Genomic DNA, 17,918 nt, shown 5'->3' on the forward strand with positions numbered 1-17,918 from the left:
CCCCCCCCCCCCCACGAGACCTCACTCTAACCAAATATCCTGCCTCCAGGATGAGCATTTATATCAGAGACGCCCAAACTACATCGTGTTCTGCACCCTCAGCCTAGAGAGAGCTGTAGGAAGTGCTCGTGTGTTTGCATTTATTTTGATTTATCTTTCAAATGAATCATAACATACATAACATATTTCTATCTGCCTCGAATTCACAGCAAGCTGCACGGCACTAGAAGCTCCCAGTTCCTTAGAGTGTGATGAGCTTTAACGTGTGGCTGATGAGTCAGCGTATCAGATCTGCCTGTTTGCTCAAAGTAGGGCGCAAAACATTTGGCATTACAAATCCTGACTTTTGTGAAAAAGAGTGACTTTGATTGCTATTTTTTTTTCATTGCTTACGAGGGACAGAAGTTCATAAATGCATTTTCTGGATGGCTTAATACCCCAAGTTCTTAGTATTAAGGTTTGGCAAAGTTGGTGAAAATACTTCCGTGGACAAGCTGTGACTGGGAACTTCCTCTTGGGAGACGAATTCTTGGTAACTCCTGCAGAAAGTCATGCTGACGTCTCTCCTCCTCCTCTGCTCTGCTCTACTTGGAGTTTGTCGGTGTGTCCAATGCGTGTGTCTGCTGCTGTGGGGCGAGGAGTCGCAGAACAGCTCTCCTGTTGGAGTCCTATGAATGCAACTCCTGGAGAGTGATCAAGACTCGTTGTACATTCAGAGAAAGACACGATCTCTTGCTTCTGGCACAGCATGTACAGTGCCTAAATAAGACTGAGGTCTTGGGAACCCGGATATGGTTATATCTATTTTGATAGCACTCGCCTGCTCCAAGCCTGCAGCGAAGAGGGAATCACCCCCTCTGTGTAAATGTTTGCTTTGTTGGAAATTCTCAAGCAGAAATTAATAGCATACATGCTCCAAAAGGAGTACTAGATCAAGCATGGTAAACAACTCCTAGGCAATGTTTAGACTGGCCAGAGCCATGCTATAATCCTGTTTGATGACGGAGCACTACATTTGACATCTACACACTGGGACAGAAAGCAAACTAGAGATCAAGAACCCATGATGAATAGGTCTATCAGAATAAGTGGATTAATGACGAGACAAGTATCAAATCCCTGCTGAATTTCCCTTTCTTTCCTTCTTTCTCCCTCCGCTTTGGTGGCGTAGGCACTGTTAATGAGTCATGAATGTTTGATGTTCTCTTCCAACAGTTACAAAACACACTTGGCACTGGTCTGAGAAGTCACTTTGATCTCTTGTTTGAAGTTATATGCCAGGATTCTGGTCCCCTGTGACATCAGCTATCTCAGAGTCTGGGCTACGAAAGAGCTGAACCTAGTCATACGGAACTGGTGCCAAAAGATGTTTTGAAATGACCCAGCAGTGTGCTCAAGAAACCTGTGCTTCTGGGGTGAGTCAGCAACAGGTAGCCAGCTGCCTGAGGGGCCACGAGGCTGCATCACTTTCCCACAGTGCTGGGCCGGAAGTCTCAGGTGCAGACAGGGACAAAGGGAACAATGTCATGCAAAGCAATTCTTACTTTGAATAATGTCTTAGAGTTGACTTCAAGCCATTTAAAAAGAATGTAGCTTCTTTTAAAAATTTTATTTCGTTTCTCTTGTCCGATTCACAAGTGTTGTTAAATATTTACCAGAAAATCTAATGGCAATTTCTTAATGTTTATTAATCAGAGATAATGTGCTTTGCTAAGAGCTCAGAACACTCCATTAAGGTTGGACAAGGTCTGTCTCAATACCTTAGCACTGCTACCCCATCCTCAAAAGTAAATATTTGCTTTGAGTTTCTCTATGCCAAATTCTATGGGATCATGGTGTCTAAATCTCCTTTTGTAAATTAGGAGTGCCTCAAAGAGGAAGCAATAGCAGAATTTGGTCTTGCTAGCTTTTCTACATTCCCTAGACCTAAAACAAAGGGTCAGTGGATCCAGAACAACAGATTTAGGGCATGTCTGACCTATGTCTAACAGAAATGCTTTTGAAAACATTCCACTAGTTCAATCCGCCCTGCATGAATTGTCTCAGATGCACCAGGCTGATGTGGGCTCTGCTGTGGTGTCTCCTCTAGGGCACTAAGAAGACAGATGATCTTTGGCTCCTTTAATTGCTTATGCTTCCAAATGCCCAGTCTCCTTCCTTCTTCAGGACATGTGTCTCCTTGTTTGCATCTCCATCCTGACTATCATGACCTTCCCGGGTACCACCCTCACACACAACACTGAGTGTGAAAACAGGTAGGTCAGGACTTTGCTGACCTTTGAATGACCAAACATGCATACAAACCTCCTCCTTCCCTGAGTTGCCTCCATTACTGTAAGGAGAAGTCATCCACCTAAAACTGTCATGTACAGACATAGCATGCATTATTATTACCATTGCTAACATGCCTGAAGAATTCCCCAGGAAATATTAACTGTAACATAAATTCTTACTTACATAGAAATGACTGCCAGTTTCTTTGAGAGAAAGTATTTTGAGTGAAGAAAGTAAAAGGAAAGAGAACATTTGTCACCAAATCACACACACACACACACACACACACACACACACACACACGCACACAACCCTAGACTTTGTAGTAGTAGTCTCAGATAAATCAAGTATTTTTATTTCCTGCAACCATGGTTAGCTGTAGACAATGCTGTCTTCATTTTGAGACCAATGAGCTCAGTTTCAGAGGAGCTAAGCAATATTCCCAAAGGCTACAACTGTTAAAGGATAAGTGTGGGATTCAAATCAAACCATTGTAGCGAGAGGCAACATTGCTTTAAAAAAAAAAAAAAACAGAGGACTGAAGTCCATATTATTTTTAAAGTTCATATATCCAACTCTCAAAAAGATTGCGAGAAAACAAAGTGATGAGTGAGAAAATAATTTGTCTAACTAGAGTTTGAGGGGGAAAGGACCATGAGATGGTTGGAATATTTACACTCTCGGCCCCAAGCCAGAATAATCTAACAGAATTTGTCTCTGTCCTTCTCTATCACACGATTGTGAGATTGAATTTGGTGTCTGTGTACACCCGGACACACAGATGCATCTGAAATGAAAACCACATTCTCACTTCCAAAAGGATAAACTGAGCTCTCCCGGAACTCTTTTCCCAGTCAGCATTCAATTAAATGGGCCAGAAAAAATAGATCGCAAATGTAAAAAGCTGCAAATAACTCAAGTGCCGTTTCCAGAATTGAAATCAGTGTGAGGCTCAAAGACCAGTGTCAAATCTTCTTACCTTCTCCCACCCACCCACCCAACCCCCACCATACCCATCTAATGCCCTTCCCCACATACCCAACACCTCACCTCAATCACCCCAACCCAACCACCCCAACACCACATCCCACCCACCCCAACCACCCGAACTCAACCTCCCCAATACCACACCCCAATCACCCCAACCACCACCCAAACCCCCACCTCACCCACCCTAATGCTCTGCTGTGGGAACTCCTTCAGCCAGTAGTCTTTAGTACTATGGGACAATGGTCTTGTCCTATAAAGATTTGTCACTTGTATTGGTTTAATAAAACACTGATTGGCCAGTAGCTAGGCAGGAAGTATAGGCAGGACAACCAGAATAGGAGAATTCTGGAAAGAGAAAAGGCTCAGTCTGCAGTCGTCACCTAGATGCAGACACAAGATGAGAATACCTCACTGATAAAAGGTACCAAGCCACATGGCTAACACAGGCAAGAATTGGGTTAATGTAGATATAATAGTTAATAAGAAGCCTAAGCTAATAGGCCAACCAGATTAAAGTTAATGTAAACCTCTGTATGTTTCTTTGAACTGAATGGCTGTGGGACCAGGAAAGACAGAAACCTCTGTCAACAATGTGCCACATCAACCACTCCAAAGCCCACATCACCCACCCTAATTACCCTACTCCACCTACCCCAATGGCCCACACCACCCATCCCAATGCCCCATACCACCACCCCAACCCCCACCCCAATCACCCCAACCACCTCAACCACCCACCCCAACAACCCACCACAACCCACCATCCCCAACCCATCTACCCCCAAAACCCACCTCACATACCCCAACACCCCACTCCAACCACACACCCCCAACCCATCCATTGCTGGTCCACAAGCAGCTTATTACTTATTTAAGGAACTTGACAAAGGTGGTTAACAAATAAAAAGCTGAGTTTCGAATCCTCCCCATAGCATCAGCAGAAGTTACAGTTTGCTTCTCTCAATGGCTCTCATTGTTCTTTATAAACACCCAGACTCTGGCCACACAGATAAAGGAAGCCTTGGGCCAATTATGAGGAGGACGGAGTTACAACATGAAATAAGTATATTCCTGTGTGACTCATCTGAAAATAAAATGAATAACTATAAAAGACGATGCCACCTGGTAACACTTCAAATAAGACACAAGAAACATGCCTGTGTTTGCTTTCAAGTCATAAAGAAGCACACAAAACTGAATGTTCAAGAAGCCGTGAGCCACGGATCAGCTTAATTCAACACCTCAGTTAGTCATATCCTTAGGTATGCATGACCAAAGAATTATAGCCTTGGGTTGCATAGCAAAAGTACCTCAATGTATTATTACTTTTTTGTTTTAAATACACAGTGATGTTTGGGTATGAACAGCAGTTACTGTTGTAGGGTGGGGATGGGGCCTCCAGAGCTTTAAAGAGCACCAGTGGTCCAGTGTAGCCCAGGGGGATCACAACTCTGCTATGTTGTATAAGAAGACTTAGAAAGCATCTCCTCTGTGTTCCTATATGGCCAGAAATACTATCATGGCTACATAACCTGGGAGAATCTTGGTTATTCACCCTTTCCAATGACTCTGTTTCCACATCTCCAGAATGGAGCTCAGTACACTGTTGGTGGAAGCTGTTAATTCATTCCCAGCTACTCAGCCCCAGAATAACCACACAGAAACTATATTATCTAAATCACTGCTTGACCAATCACTTAAGCATATTGCTAGCTAGCTCTTATGTCTTTGATTGACCAATTACTATTAATCTGTGTATCCACATGGTTGTGGCTTACCAGCAAGGTTCTGGTGGGCTCCCGTGGCGGCTACATGGCTTCTCCCTCACTCTGCCTTCTTCCTCCCAGAATTCAGTTTAGTTTTCCCACCTAATTCTACTCTGCCCTATCACAGGCCAAAGCAGTTTCTTTATTCATTAACTAATAAAAACAATACATGTACAGAAGGACTTCCTACATCCTTACAGGATCGTGTTTTGATATGGAGCCCTCGTCATCAGAATTTCAAAAATAAGTGTAGATGAGCATAGATATTTTGTTTCCTCTCATCATTTGTGATTCATATAATTTATAAAATGAATATATATGTCACCTATGAAATGCCTCACAATTTCTTTCATCCATGTAATTTTAAAGTATCGTTTGAGAATGAAAATAAATGACTTAGGAGTAGGAGAACATGTCACCTGCACTGAGTAGTTTTGTCAACTTGACTGTCGGGGCGGCTGACCAATCCCTTGTCTGAGGGGCGTGGCCGCTCCAGGGCCAAAGCATACCTTTAAAAGAACCGGGTTTGGGGTAGGCCCCTCCCTTCTTCTTCCGCTTGGTTCTCTGCTCTTCGCTGGAACCTTGGCTCTGTAAGTGTACCCCACTTGCTCCCTTTATTAAAACTGATTCTTTCAAAAAAGGCTATTTTGGGTTATTTCCAATCTCCGCCGACCGCCACGCTTCACTTGACACAAGCTACAGTAACTGGAAAGAAGGGAGTCTTAGCCGAGAAAACACCTCAGAAAGACACAGCGACAATGCATTTTCTTAACTGGTGATCAATGTTGGAGGGCCCAGACTATTGTGGGTAGGAACATCTGGGCTAGTGGTCCTGGGTTCTATGAGAAAGTAGGAGAACTCTAAGAGAAACATACATAGAACCCCCTGGGAAGAGGAAATAGACAAGATCTCCTGAGGAAGTTGGGAGTATGGGGTAGAGGTAGAAGGGAGAGCAGAAGGGGAGGTGAGGAAGGGGTGTGGGGAGAAGAACATGAGGGTGCAGAATGGTTGAGATGGGGGAAGGACAGAGAGGGAGAGCAAAGAAAGAGATATCTTGATTGCGCCAGTCTTGTTTGTTATGGGGCTAGCAAGAAACCTGGCACTAGAGAAATGCCCAGAAATTCACAATAATAACTCCAGCTAAGACCCTAAGCAATAGTGGAGAGGGTGCCTGAACAGGCCTTGCCCTGTAGTCAGATTGATGACTATCTTAAATGTCATTATAGAACCTTCATCCAGCAACTGTGGAAGCAGAGGCAGAGACCCACAGCTGAGCACTAGGATGAGCTCTCAAAGTCCAGTCGAAGGGAGGGAGGAACGATAATACGAGCAGAGTTCAAGACTATTTTGGGGACACCCACTATAACAGCTTACCTGAGCTAATGGGAGCTCACTAACTCTGACCTGACAGCTGGGGAACCAGCATAGGACCAAACTAGGCCCTCTAAATGTGGGTGACAATTGTATGATTGGGGCAGACTGTGGGGCCACTGTCAGTGAGACCAGGATTTATCCCTACTGCTTGTATTGGCTCTTTGGAACCCATTCTCTTTAGGTTCAGCCTAGATATAGTGAGAAGGGCCTTGGTCCTGCCTCAAAGCAATTTGCAAGACTTTGGTGACTTCCCATGGGAAACTATACTTTCTCTGAGGAGTGGATGGGGAGGAAGATGGAGGGAGGAGGAGGAGGGGACGTAGTGGGAACTGGGATTAGTATGTAAAATGAGAAAAGATGTTTTTTAAAAAATTAATTAATTAATCAATTTAAAAATGAAAGTAGACTCCCGGGCGATGGTGGCGCATACCTTTAATCCTAGCACTCGGGAGGCAGAGGCAGGCGGATCTCTGTGAGTTCGAGACCAGCCTGGTCTACAGAGCTAGTTCCAGGACAGGCTCCAAAGCCATAGAGAAACCCTGTCTCGAAAAAAACAAAAAACAAAAAAAAAAATGAAAGTAGACTGAGCAAGCTATAAGGAGTAAGTCAGTAAGCAGCATTCCTTCAGGGCCTCTTCAGGTTCCTGACTCCTGACAGGTTCCTGCCCTGTTTAAGTGCCTTTTCTGACTTTCTTTGGTGATAAACTTGATTTTGAGAGGGAGAAAACAAGGAAAGCATGGGAGGGATTGGAAAGAAGGGAGGAAGGAAAGTAAGAAAATGATGTAATTTTATATTTTAACTTTAAAAAATAAAGCTTTAATTAAAAAGACATACAATCCTAAGAATAAACCCAACAAAGGACAGTGTAGTGATATTTCATTTGTATTTTAATAAATAAATCTTGCCTGAAGAACAGAACAAAAAACAGCCACACTAGTCAGCCATATAGGCCAGGTGGTGGTGGCACACACCTTTAATGCCAACAGCCACAATAGTTAGCAGGGCAGAGACTCTAATTAATGAGAGTGCTCACAACTGAGCAGGTCACTTAAAGGAAAGTTCTGCATTCTGCAACCTAATGGGACCAGAAGCAATCCCAGGTAGAGGGAACAGTGGGAGCGAGGCAGGACGTGAAGTCCAGTTACTGCAAGTCTGAGACTAGACTGTAGGGTTCCTGGTGACTTCTGAGGGCCCAGTTCTCTAGGCTCATAGCATATCAGGGACAAGGGGCTGTTTCCGCCATCCCCGAGGCCCCGACGGCGCCTCCTGAACAGTGAGCTGTTATTTAATCATGGTTCATATATTTAAAAAAAATAAAGTTCTGGCACATCATTAATTGGTGAAAACACACTTCGCTATGGCTCTCCATTCATTTGATTTATTAAAAAACTGCCTAGCAATGTAGAATCATGGTATTGAAGGGAGGGACTTGGAAAGTTAGATTGTCAGATAACAAAAAAGAGTTCAAAGAGGAGAAAGATATAAAATGTTCAACTTATGATTATTTAGAATCTTATAGCTCATATAAAATAGCTTGCACATTTAATCTTGATGAAATCGTGATGTAGGTACCACTGTGTTCCCCACTTTACACATGAGTAAACTGAGGCACAGAACAGACTTGCCCTGTCAACAGCAGAATCTAGGAGTGACTCTCTGGCTAGTGGATGCAGGCCTCTGAGTCCACTGACTAACCACAGCCCCACCAGCCTCCAGAAAGCAGTTACTGGCTGCGCTGAAGCCGGAATGGAGGTTCTAGACTCCAAATGCCAAGTTCTTCCCACCACAAGGCATCTGCTTCTGCATGCCTACGCAGGTTGTCATCGCTGGGTTTCTGAGGCAACTCGCTGTTTTGTAACAGAATTCTTCCTTCACTCCTCAGATTTTAGAGTGGTGTTCCTCATTTTCACGGATGGAAAATTTCTCTCAGCTACACTCATTTTACAAACCACTCTAACCAAACCACGACGAGCTAAGCCACAACAAAAAAGCCTTAGCAACATGTATCTCATCCACAAAGAGGGAGCGAGAACAACAGACACCGGCCACATGTAACCTCTGCTTTCATTTGGCCTGGAAATAAGGGGATAGAAAACAAGCTGATGGCACACATCTGTGGAACTCATTTTCAGAACAAATACTTGGTGGTGTTCCACTTTATGGTCATCTCCCTTTCAAGGGGCCAAGGCTGAGGAAGGCAGGAAGCCTTCTTCCATCCCTCACTGGAGCTTGCTGTTTCACCCTTGCTGAACAGGATGCTAGGTGGGGGATGCTTCCTGGAATGGCTGTAATAGACTCTACAGCTGGAAAGAGAAGTATTGATATTTGAGAGGAAATTATCACCATCTTCCGAGGCTTAAGAGACAGCGAAGGCAGGAATCCCACAGTCAGTCCCGGATGGAAGGAAGGACGGAGTCAGCGGAGTCAGCCTTGACTGGACGATGACATCATCCGCGCCTTGCCACACTACCAGTGCCTGAGGCCTCCTGGAGAGAGATCTTTAACTCATCTCTGATGATACTGTCTTTGGAAATGTGATCCTTTTAAGTTTCTAGTCCCAACCACAGGCATAGTTGAAACAATTATTTAGAAAAAGGAATGGAAGGAGACAGAAAATTTGGTGGTATTCTTCCCTAGGTGGTTTAAAGACTAGAAAGGTGTTTGGAGTCAAATTCCAGGAGGGATTCCTACAAGGAAGGGTGTTTTGTGGAGCTATGTTTAAGAGTTATCAATAGGCACAAAATTAAAAAGAATGAGACCATAGTGGTGTTGTGTTGAAGTCTCCAGCAAGATACGATCCAGAAAGTCCTATTCTCTCTCTCTCTCTCTCTCTCTCTCTCTCTCTCTCTCTCTCTCTCTCTCTCTCTCTCTCTCTCTCTCTCTCTGTCTGTCTCCTACTCACTCAGTCTCTGAACAAAGGAAAGCTACTAAAAAACAAGTTCTACATTTTTAATGAGTATTGAAGCTTCCTCTCAGATGCCACCAGCCACCCAAGTCCCCTAGCTCTAAGCTTTTGTTACTTGGGCACAAACCCAACTTGTGGTGGACACATCATCCCCACTGCACTACAATCTATAAAACCTTCGTGTCCTATCTCAGGCATGTGACTTCTCTGGCCTTGACCTATGGGACTGGTGAACCTGCCTGGGAGTTGTTTTACCCTCAATAAACCTGTTGTTATACTTCTCCAACTCAGCTTGGTCCAGCTTACTGCATCAGCAGAGAAACTTATTATTTGGGGCAGAAAACCTATTACTTGGGAGAGGGAACTATGCTCCTAATATATAAATGAACTATGCAGAAATTCACTGTGTTCTGTTGCTTTTCATGGCCACTTATGTAAGAAGGCTATTTACCAAATGCTGGCCAAAGTCTAGTCAGTGGCAGCATGTAGCTATGTCTAAAAGAATGCTTGTGGGAGCTGCATACAGCACCTAGTAGTAGTTTAATCATTAATTTGCTCTAATTATATTTTACATATTTAAGTTTTAAGTATATGTTAAATGTATTATTCGTATGTATTTATATAATAATATATCTTGGGAAACAAATCCAATTTTTATGGCTGCAAGCAGTTTTCTGTGCTGGGCTCAAACAGCTCCCCTGTATGCTCTCACCAGTTCCCATTTGCCCATTTTAGAGAAGAAAACTTGAAAAACCCAGATCACCAATTTGACTTCAGCTTTATGGCTCAAATATATGCAGTTTTAGATCCTGTGTTTGCCCAGCTGAACTGTAAACTTTTCAGTTGCTGGATTATAAACTAAAGAAAGTGCCTGGGAAAAGGGGCTCATGTTTGCCGCTCGAGACATGCTTGGCAGAGGCAGGTCTTGTTTCATTTCAGTATCAAGTCAGTGACTGTCAAGGAGGAAACTGAGCTACAGTGAGTCACAGCCTTCATCCCTACTGAACTGTGTCCTGTCTTTCGAAGTATTTTAATAAGCATGTTTCCTTCTACAATTGCTTTGCTATGCCCAATATTAGATAATAAGATGGAGAAAAGGGATGGCCACCATCTCCCAAGAGCTAAGCGGAATCCAGCCTTCGATTCTTAGCTAAGGACGCCCACAAACCTTGGCTCTGCACTCAGAACTTTCTGTGATCTCCGCTTCTCTCTGCCAGATTCACTGTCTCCACCTTCCATCTGGCTATGATGCCAGACTCAGTTTCTACTAAGGTCGAAGAGGAACTCAGCGCTTGTGAAAAAGGACACTCTGAGGGTTTGATGAACATTAAAATGCTCTTATAAAACAAAAACCTCATAGAAGTTGTGACTTAGTGAAGAACATGTGAGCCCTGACATCTTTAAATGAAGTTTACCGGTTCTGAAAAATAAAGCCAACCCACATAGCAGAAAACATTCTGCCGACTCCCCGGTATTTAAGTAACAGGTCCAGAGTATCTCTCTGTGTGCCTTAGGTTGAAGAAGGCTCCCCTGTGGGCATGCCAAAGGTCCCTTATTGTTGTAAAGGGGTCCAGGAAATGGCCGCATTCTCTGAGCAGAACAAAATGCTCCTGGAAAGAACATGCCCAGAGACATTGAATTTTTCTATTATCACACCAATTCATTTCTACGACTTGAAACCTGCATTTAAATATTTATTATCAGGGACATTCTTCCCAGGAAATAATTCCATGATAACATTATTCAAAAAGTAATGGTGATCTTAAGAAAACTGTGTCAACATTAAAATACTGAGCTACTTCCTTAGTGAAGCCCGCAAAAGATAAAAGATTAAGAAGAGCCTACTACAAGTTAGTGTTTTTATTTGGTTTCAGTTTTATTTTGTGTGGATGAATGTTTTGCCTGCATGCATGCCTGGTACGTACAGAAGACAGCAGAAAACTTCCTGGACCTAGAGTTACAGACAATTGTGAGCTCCCTCCAGGGTGCTGGGAATTGAACTTGGTTCTCTAGAAGAGCACCCACGGTTCTTAACTCCATGTCCCCGGGTTTTTTTCCTCTTCATTTAGTGCTCAGTTGATTGGGTTGATCATCTCAGCCAGCCACAGGATTGCCTAGCTGCTTTGGTTGCTAGCATTACTCCTGCATGTTGATGCGTCTTGATTACCCAGGTGCTGCGGGTCATTGGGTCATTTTGCGTGTTACCTGACTGGCCGTGGAGTGGCTGGCCAGGCTGAACATTATTTTGAGTTGCGTGGTTAAGGTTATTCAGGGTAAGATTAATAATCGACTCAGTGGAGCTAGCAACTAAACCACCAGCTCTCCTGGTCCTTAGGTTTTCCGGCATGAAGTGGAATGGTCCCTCCTGCTTGCCCTGGCCTCCACCTTACACACCATCCATCCTAAAGATCATCGGTCTCCCAGGAGGTAATTTTTCGTAGTCAACCAACACCCTCTCGATTCTGCTTTCTGGAGAATATTTAGACCTCTCTTTGTAAAGCTGTCAAAAATTGTTGGTTCAGTGGTTCCTTGGGTTAATAATTTCTCCACTAACCTAACCTCAGTGAGATCAGGGGACAAATTATCTCCCGGTGTCTGGATGAGTATGTCTCATAAAAATTGCAGTAGTCACCTGGTGGCAGTTAAGAGGAACTCAGCATCAGTAGCAAACTGAGGCAGAAGCCTTGGCTTATCGGACATAATTTTGCTAAACATTTACCATGTTGTCCTTCATGCACAGTTTTCACTGCTCAGATAATTCAGATGTGGGGTGATATCTGAGGGAGGGCGTACCCTAAGATCCCCTCAGCTCCGTCTAAAAGAGCGCGTAGGCAGAAGCTCTCCATCCTATCTCTATCCCACAGGAGCCATGCCCTTCTCTTGGAAATTCTCCCTTCACGTTTATGCAGCCAACAGTTTGTGAACATTCCCACCACATCTGGCCCTGATTAACCCTATGTTTGCTTTTGCACCATTGTTACAAGGATTTACAGGAAGAAATGAAATAATGAATTAAAAATGCAAGGAAAATAGGAGGAAAGATCTTCACTTTCCTGAAATTCTGCCTTCTCTTTTGAACTTTTGTCACTGCCCACCCTGTGAGTCATGCACCGCTGGCCCACATCAGTGTGCGCTGCTAGCCCGCGTCAGTGTGTACTGTGTGCCCGCGTCAGTGTGTACTGTGTGCCCGCGTCAGTGTGTACTGTGTGCCCGCGTCAGTGTGTACTGTGTGCCCGCGTCAGTGTGTACTGTGTGCCCATGTCAGTACTGTCTGCCCGCATCAGTGTATGCCGCCGGCCCACGTCAGTGTGCACCGCTGGCCCACGTCAGTTGCTCTGGGTGCTTTGTTTTGCTTTTTTACACTCACATCTAAACAATTTTAATTTTTAAGCATCATCATCCCAGTTTCAAGAGCCCAAGGGTTAGAAATAACAAAAATGTTACAGGGAACGCCTGTTTATAGTGAGCCTGCAATTAGCACACATTTGGGTATAAAAGCCTCTGGTTGTGAGGCCCCTTGGCCTCAAGGTGGCTCAAATACCCTTTCACCTATACTTGAACCTAAAGAGCGGTCAGAATTTCTTATTGAGGTGGTTCTCGGAGAGTGGCTCCTCTTCACTACCACCATCAGCTGGACATGCAACTGTTACCCAAATCCTACTGGAGACCCAAGGTGGGGCCTGAACCGTTTCAGCAAGCCTTCCACGGGATATGATCAGGAAAAATGAAAACAGTTGCTCTGTATTTACCCCGACACTGCCACCATCAAATAAACAAAACAGAAGTAAAGTCCTACCCTGAGGACAAGGAGTGTCCGATAACTTAGAGAATTCGTAAACTGATTACCAAACATTGTGTGTTCTGTGAATGTAACCTTCATCTGGGGGTGAAGCAAAGGCAGATCAAAAGGTAAAGGTCATGGATGCACAGCCATTAAACCTTCCTGTAGAGCTGTGACTCATCACGGTTGAATTCTGTGGATCACAGAGGTGATGAGAAGAGAGGAGAAGCAGATGGGTGGGAAGTTTGAATGTGGCTGTGTCGCTGGGATGCAAGATAGGTCAAAGGTTTCGCAGCAGCACCACCAGGAAGCTGAGGCAGGAGGATTTTGAGTTTTAGGAAAGCAGAGGCTAAAACAACACTTCTGTTTTCAAACTTAGCGATAATAATAGTATTATTTACTGAAGAAAAACAAGTCTACAATCTACAACCCCAGAGAACCTAGACAACAAAGAGGACCCTAAGAGAGAGAAACATGGATCTAAATAAGAAGGGGGAAAAGACAAGATCTCCTGAGTAAATTGGGAGCATGGGAGTCATGGGAGAAGGTAGAAGGGAAGAGCAGAGGAAGAGAAGGGAGAAAAGAAAAATTTATAGTGCAATAAAAAAATTAAAAAAGAAAAGAAGAAAGACATCTAGTAAATGGGAAATCAAGATTAAGTTTTAAGAAAATACAAGAGCCAGGCATCATTGTGCACACATGGACCACAGGAGGTGGGAGCAGAGGGCTCAGGAGTTCCATCATCCTGTTAGGTAGCTAACAGAAAGGCAGAAAGATTACTAAGCATGCATGCCTAATCAGCTTCAGGTCCCACCTCCTGTGTGCCTTCTACTGTATTCATATTAAGGCACATGAATTACAATTGCTACTCATTAGAATTTGACATGTCATATAAAAGGGAGGAAAGCAGAGAGTGCAGAGCTTCAATGAGGCCCACTGAGGAATGGCTATGTCCTCCAGGTAAAACATAGTTGTTTTATCTATCTGTCTCTATCTATCTATCTATCTATCTATCTATCTATCTATCTATCATGTGCACGTGTGCGTGTGTGTGTGCATGTGCACACATGCTGACACATGCAGGGCAAGGAAAGCGCACAGAGTGTTTATGTCCCAGGAAGCCAAAGGCATCTGCTGCCTCTGAAGTTGGAGTTATAGGCAGTTGTGAGTGTCGTGATGTGGGTGTCAAGGAACTGAACTTGGGTTCTCTGCAACAACCTAAACACTCAGAACAGCTAAGTCACCCTTCTCCCAGTCTCCTATAAATTATTATTGTTTATTTTCCCTTTAGTTTTTTAAATCTATTATACAGACACTACTCTAAATAGGATCCGAGTAGTATCATTGGCCCTGAGTAAAGATGATTTTCTGGGCATCCAGGGAGGTTGTGAGATAGCTATCTAGCAAGAGTGTGCTTTACTAAGCTAGAATATCAATGTAACAGAACTTGGAGTCACCTAGGAGACACACCTCTGTGCATGTCTGTGAAAACTAAATGGGGACTGAGATGGGAAGAGTGACCCTGGGTGTGAGGAGCAGCGTGTCATGAGCTGGAGTCCGAGACTGGATGAAAAGGAGAGCGTGATCAGACCACCGACCAAAATTCACTGTTTCTTGACAGTAGGCACACTATGACCATGGTTCCTGCCACCACACCTTCCCCACCATGACATGCTGTGGCTACACACTGAATTTACGGTCAACATTGATTCCATCTTTAAAAATAAACATAGAAATAAAAACAAAAACAATTAAATACAGCAATCCAAACAAAAGTTTAAAAAAACCATCACATCAGTCAAAAATGCAAGCTTCTGTTCTCCATCAAGTACCTACTGGAAGCCAAGGTTGGACCCCAAAAATGTGTTTAAATAGGCATTCTATCCAGTGAGCACACAAAAACTTTAAAACACTAGTATTCTACATAGCATTTTGTGATTAGAAATTGGAAGATATAATGAGCAACATTGTAGAGCATACTAGTGATCTGGGAGGAGAGGGGAGTCCTCATGTAGCTCAGGTTAGGCCAAACTTACTATGTAGTTGAGAGACAGCCTTTGAACTACTGGTCCCCCTTCTTCCATGTCCCAGTGTTGGGGACACAGGCACACACACCATGCTTGCTTTTGTTTTAAAAGTGACTCTAGTGCCTCTGTGTTTTCCTGGTTAGGTGTGCTGGCTTACAGATGTGGGATTACTGGTAAAGTGTGCTGGCTTACAGATGTGGGATTCCTGGTAAGGTGTGCTGGCTTACAGATGTGGGATTCCTGGTAAGGTGTGCTGGCTTACAGATGTGGGATTACTGGTAAGGTGTGCTGGCTTACAGATGTGGGATTCCTGGTAAGGTGTGCTGGCTTACAGATGTGGGATTACTGGTAAAGTGTGCTGGCTTACAGTTGTGGGATTCCTGGTAAGGTGTGCTGGTTTACAGATGTGGGATTCCTGGTAACGTGTGCTGGCTTACAGATGTGGGATTCCTGGTAAGGTGTGCTGGCTTACAGTTGTGGGAGAGCTGAATGACCCAATGGAAAGGACACTGTGATGCAGATTTTCTGCTCTCCTGTTGGGAGCAGTGAGACCCCAGATCCTGAATTTCTTGTAATCCCCTGATCTGAGTGCCTACAGCTGCTCTGAGCACGAGACCTTCAGGAGTTCCTGATGGCAGGAGAGTGGTTTCTGGTGGGTTTGGCTGGGGTGTGGCTATCTCTATATAATCTGCCCCTGAACACAATAAAGGGGGCATTCTTGGGGAATTCAAGGATGACCCGTGTCGCTGTCTTTCTGTCTGTCTGTGTCTGTGTTTTTTAACCTCCAGCCCCTTGCCCGAAGCTCGGTAACTGGGTAAAAGCGCACAGAGCGCAGACACGGGGGCGCGGGGCGCGGTGCGCGGCACTCTCCCTCGTTTGCTCTCTGATCCCTCTGCAAGACCCAGCATTGCTGCTTCTCTCCCCACTGTTGGTTCATGTTGTGTAAATCTATGAGGCTACAATCCTGTTCTCACAAGGCTTCTCAGGGGCTGTGTCAGGTTCACTAACTTGACTGGCCTAGAAAGTTTTCTTTAGAAGAGTTGAACAGCCTAGTTTTGAAACCTTTCAAAATTGCGTTTTTATCCTTGATGGTGTCAGGTTAAATAATAGAATTAGTACCTGGAAAAGTATGTCACCGAGACATATGGAAAGGACAGAGGGCATGGCCAGGAACTCCCACTTCACTTCAGTCACCAGGATCACATAACCAGACACTGCGCGGAGCAGAGCAGCGCTGGAAAATCTAAACAGAGACACAGAATGTGAACAATTAAGAAGACGTCAAGAACAAATGGCTGGTCCTTTTGAAGAGTAAATAGTGGGTGATGCATTTATTTCTTCAGCACCCTTGGGGAAAAATAAGCAGAAATAGACTAGAAAGGACTTTGTTCAGATGGCTTGTTAGTCTGAAGAGCAGCTGGGCTTAATTTGGCTTTCCCAAGACCAAAGAGGAAAGATTTGGAACTAGCCCAACTTAACTGTCCAGATCCATTTATCTTTGACATATTCATCCATTTACCAATGAGTCTCCATGGAATAGCCACCACATTCCAAGGAAACCTTGGGCAAGGCCCTTTAGAGGCATGGAGCCATCTCTCTCATGGGCTCTCTTCTATCGCTTGGTTTCTTCTCTGCCTTTTGCTGGACACACAAATTCTTCGGTGGCCAGGAGATGATGTGCTGCCTCCTTCCATGCTGCTCATTGCTAGGGGACAGTCTGAAGAAACAGAATCTGGACGTCTACTTTTGAATGAGACCTACCCTTCTCTTAATCTTTCCAGCTTGGCTCTACCTCTCAGAACTTCCAGAACCTCCAAAAGTAACACTATGTATAGCATGATCCTTGAGGGATAGTTCCTATTTAAACCATGACAGGAGTTGAGGTGGTTTAGGGTCTATCATTGAAATGCTGCTGGTTAAAATTCAAGATATTGGATAACAGTACAAGGCCATTCACACTGAAGAAAGATTCCTAGTAAAAGAAATGTCAGACAAAAGAAATACAAACGTCATACATGTCTGCTGATCTCTTTTAGCTACTTTATCAGTGTCAAAAAGAGGAGAGAGAGTAGGGGGCAAGAAACTCCTAGGGTGCCGGCACTGTTCATGTTGACAGCTACCCTCTTCCTTTCTCTAGTATATCAATGATGTTTGCCAGATCACTGGTAGATATTCTCTTCCTATATATTGGCCTGAACCAGTCACCATCAAACAATTTCAAACATAAGACAGTATGGAAGTGGGTTCTTGATAAATGTATAGTATCTTGGCACTATTAAAATGAAGTTGGTTTCCTTGTTAAGAGTGAAAGGTGGAATATCATCACACCCACCCCTGAGGTCCTATGTAACTGCCTTTCTATACAGTGGCCTTCAGCGAACGCACAAAGAACAAATGAAATGCTAGATCTGAGGCAGAGGCCTCTACCTTATTAAAGCTGTGACCAGTAAATCCTGCTGCTTCAGACAGAAGGAAAAAATTCTCTCCAGTATGTTTGCTTTCTAAACCCAGGAAGTGCAAAAAGGAAAGGAACGGAATCCCTATTCATTACTTCAAGCACCAATACACCTCAACTGATCAATTTTCAAAAAGGGTTTGTCAACTCACATGACAGAAGAGCTATAAGTAAATGTATAACACAAGCCATTCCTTTTTGTGTGTGTGTGAGATGGGGTCTCACTGTTTCCCTGGATAACCGGGAAGGCACTATGTATATACCAAGAGTGGTCTTGAGTTTGTGGTTATCCTCCTGACTCAGGGCAAATATTACAGGTATAGACCACCACACCTAGCCCAAGAGA

At 44.0% G+C, this 17,918-nt stretch overlaps 1 long non-coding RNA gene across 1 annotated transcript; it reads left to right on the forward strand.

Moving 5' to 3' along the window:
• The first annotated feature begins 381 nt into the window (after positions 1-381).
• On the forward strand, positions 382-2,458 carry LOC119819671. Its single transcript, XR_005286294.1, has 3 exons — positions 382-532; positions 1,216-1,415; positions 2,090-2,458. It is a non-coding gene; the product is annotated as an uncharacterized LOC119819671 (long non-coding RNA).
• The last annotated feature ends 15,460 nt before the right edge of the window (positions 2,459-17,918 follow it).

Source organism: Arvicola amphibius, chromosome 7, assembly GCF_903992535.2.
Source record: "Arvicola amphibius chromosome 7, mArvAmp1.2, whole genome shotgun sequence".
Classification (NCBI taxonomy): Eukaryota; Metazoa; Chordata; class Mammalia; order Rodentia; family Cricetidae; genus Arvicola; species Arvicola amphibius.